Source organism: Cynocephalus volans, chromosome 14 (assembly GCF_027409185.1).
Source record: "Cynocephalus volans isolate mCynVol1 chromosome 14, mCynVol1.pri, whole genome shotgun sequence".
Taxonomy (NCBI): domain Eukaryota; kingdom Metazoa; phylum Chordata; class Mammalia; order Dermoptera; family Cynocephalidae; genus Cynocephalus; species Cynocephalus volans.
Genome location: NC_084473.1, coordinates 94,276,371 through 94,280,229, shown reverse-complemented (window position 1 = coordinate 94,280,229; position 3,859 = coordinate 94,276,371).

Genomic DNA, 3,859 nt, shown 5'->3' with positions numbered 1-3,859 from the left:
GGCGCCCGGCCCAGGGATGTGGCGACCGCGGCGGAAGGAGGAAGCGGGGCGGCAGGGGGGCGAGGCCGCCGCCGCCCCACGCGGCCCCCGCGCGCCTGCCCGGCTGTGCGCGCCGCCTGGCCGCGCGCGTCCCCGCCCCGCGCGCGCTCCCGGGCCGCGGGGAGGCGGGAGGAGGCGCGGCGGAGGGATCCGGGGCTCGGATCGCTGCCCGGCACCCGCGCCCGCGCCTCCCTTCCCGACGCCGAGGACGCGCTCCATCCCGGGAAATTGCAGAGACCTGCGGCCGAGCCCACGCCCCCCAGCTCTCCCTCCAGAAAACAGGCTTGGTGTTCGAAAACCAAAAAAATCCCAAACTTGGAAAAATGCAGAAAATAAACCAGCATTCTTTTTAAATCCCAAACTTGAAAAATGACCAAATTGCATGAGGTTGGGGTCTCTCCCAGCATTGCTAAGAAGCCTGCCTCGTAAAAGCAGGACCGCTGTTCCCTAAAGAGCCCCCTAAGCTAACCTTCGGGGGGATGCAACCCTGTCGTCACGGTGTAGAGGATTAACAGAGGACAAGTGATAAAGGCCTGAACAGTTTTCAGCCCTACAGAATTGTAACTTCTTAACCTGCAGAAATGGATACGGTCTTAGGATTTTAGAACCTGGTGAATGAAGGCAGTCCCATAGGCACTGGTGCAGAAGGTAACCAGTTTTGTTGTTGTTGTTGTTATATGTTTGTTAACTACCTAACTATATATCTATGTAGCAAACAGATGGAATAGATATGTGTATAGACACACAAACACGCACACATGAAATTTTCATCACGCTTTCAAGGAATCAGCTTTTTTTTGATCTTACCTGTTGGTTCCTTAGTCAATGAGTTACATACACAGTAGTACTGCCAGGGCCCACTGTTTGAGAATTTCACTTTTTGCACCATTACAGACCATCGTGGTTTAAAGATCGCAAGGCAGAAAAATAAACAAATGGGATTATATCAAACTGAAAAGCTTCTGCACAGCAAAAGAAACAATTAACAGAGTTAAAAGACAACCAACAGAGTGGGAGAAAATATTTGCAAAATATACATCTGACAAAGGATTAATATCCAGAATATATAAGGAACTCAAACAACTTTACAACAAAAAAACAAGCAACCCAATTAAAAAATGGGCAAAAGAGCTAAGTAGGCATTTCTCTAAGGAAGATATCCAAATGGCCAACAGACATATGAAAAAATGCTCAACATCACTCAGCATCCGGGAAATGCAAATCAAAACCACACTGAGATACCATCTAACCCCAGTTAGGATAGCTAAAATCCAAAAGACTCTGGACGATAAATGCTGGCGAGGTTGCGGAGAAAAAGGAACTCTCATACATTGTTGGTGGGACTGCAAAATGGTGCAGCCTCTATGGAAAATGGTATGGAGTTTCCTCAAACAATTACAGGTCGATCTACCATATGACCCAGCTATCCCACTGTTGGGAATATACCCAGAAGAATGGAAATCATCAAGTCGAAGGTATACCTGTTCCCCAATGTTCATCGCAGCACTCTTTACAATAGCCAAGAGTTGGAACCAGCCCAAATGTCCATCATCAGATGAGTGGATACGGAAAATGTGGTACATCTACACAATGGAATACTACTCAGCTATAAAAACGAATGAAATACTGCCATTTCCAACAACATGGATGGACCTTGAGAGAATTATATTAAGTGAAACAAGTCAGGCACAGAAAGAGAAATACCACATGTTCTCACTTATTGGAGGGAGCTAAAAATTAATATATAAATTCACACACACACACACACAAACCGGGGGGGGGGGGGAGAAGATATAACAACCACAATTACTTGAAGTTGATACGACAAGCAAACAGAAAGGACATTATTGGGGGGGAGGGGGGAGGGAGAAAGGAGGGAGGTTTTGGTGATGGGGAGCAATAATCAGCCACAATGTATATCGACAAAATAAAACTTTTAAAAAAAAAAAAATAATATAAATAAATAAATAAATAAATAAATAGAAATGGTTACCAAAAAAAAAAAGAAGATGTTTATCGAGCCCTTTCTTTGAGCACTATGATTGAGATGAGACATTTGGTTTCTCTTTGAGGGTTTGAACGGACACAGACACAGCAGAAAAGCAATGAGTCAATTTGGAGCTTAGATGTGATATACCATATTATGCAGAGTTTAGGGATCCAACTTCTGGGAATCAGACCACATGGATTCAAATCCTTATTCACCACATATAGCTGTGACCTTGTCTTGTTCTTTCATCTCTCTGTGCCCCAGTTTTCTCATCTATAAAATGGAGGATACAATATAGCGTTTACCCCAGAGTGTGGTACTAAAGAATAACAGAGATGACTGCATTTAGAGTGCACAGCACAGTTCTTCCTCAGTAGTAAACACTGCAATAAAAGTAAATTGTCATCATTATTATTACTCGTTACTGCATTCCTAAGACACTGTTCAAAATATTAAAAGATATAGTTCCTTCTAGAGGTTTACACATTGGCAGCTAAAGTAACTGAATATTTTTCTTCGAGTTTTTTCTGAATTATAGCAGGTGGATAGTTTCTTTTCTTTCTTTCTTTCTTTTTTTTTTTTTTGGCGGCTGGGTGGCGCAGGTGGATAGTTTCTAAAGTAGCAGTTCTCAAAGTGTGATCCGTGGACCGCTGGGGGTTTCCACAATCCTTTTAGAGGATCTGCAATGACAAAACTTTTCAAAATAATACTAGGACGTACTTGTCTTCTTCACTGTTTGGACAATCGCTCTGATGGCGCAGAAGTGGTGGTAAACTGATGACAGCACAGGTCCCAGCAGTGGCCCGCTGCATTCTTCACCACCGCACACTTAGAACAAACAAAAAGTGTCCCTGCACTGTGTCTTCCTCGAGGCAGTCATACCCCTTGTGACGGGGATGGGAAGTGCACAGAAGCACCCCTGCTGCCTACCAGAAGCAATGAACTTGGGCGTTTTGCAGTGCAAACCACTAGCCCCTCTTTTCCATGATGGAACACCATTTTTACTCAAAGGAAGAGCTGACAGTCAAACGGTGGTCACTCAGATTTGGGCATTTGGCAGACATTTTCTCCAAAATGAACAAAACGAGCCTGTCACTTCGAGGAAAACAATTGATAATATTTGTTGCCAGTGATAAAGTTCAGGCTTTCAAGTGAAAATTCAAACTTTTGGAAAACCTATATTCATCACTGTGAATTTGACAGCCTCCCCACATGTAAAAATTTTTTGATGGGATTAGTGATTTTATTTTGCATAATGATAGACCGGTTGTGGCATAATTAGAAAGACATATTTGGCCTCTGACCCTGGTTCCTGACACAGAGCTCCTAAATCCCTTGAAATTTCCTGGGTGGTAGGAATGTCTTTTGTTCCTATGAGGCAACTGTTGGTGGGCTCTAGATAGCTCCAGATGGGGGCTGATCACCAGGAAGACGAAGCCTTGATTAGAAGCCTGGAACTTTCAGCCCTACCCCCCATCCTCTGGGGAGAGGAAAGGGGCTGCAGATTGAGTTAATAATCGATCATTCCTATGTAATAAAACCTCCGTAAAAAGCCCTAAACAACATCGTTCAAAGAGCTTCCAGGCTGGTGAACACATCCAGGTGCTGGGAGAGTGGTGTGCCCGGAGGGGACGTGGTAGGTCCATCCTCATCCCACACACCTACCTGGCCCATGCGTCTCTTCCATCTGGCTGTTCCTGGGGCATAGACTTTATACTAAACCCGTAATAGTAAGTAACTTTTCCTGAGTTCCATGAACTATTCTAGCAAATTATCAAACATGGGGACGGGAAGGGCTAATCAAGGGAACCCCCGATTTGTAGCCAAGTT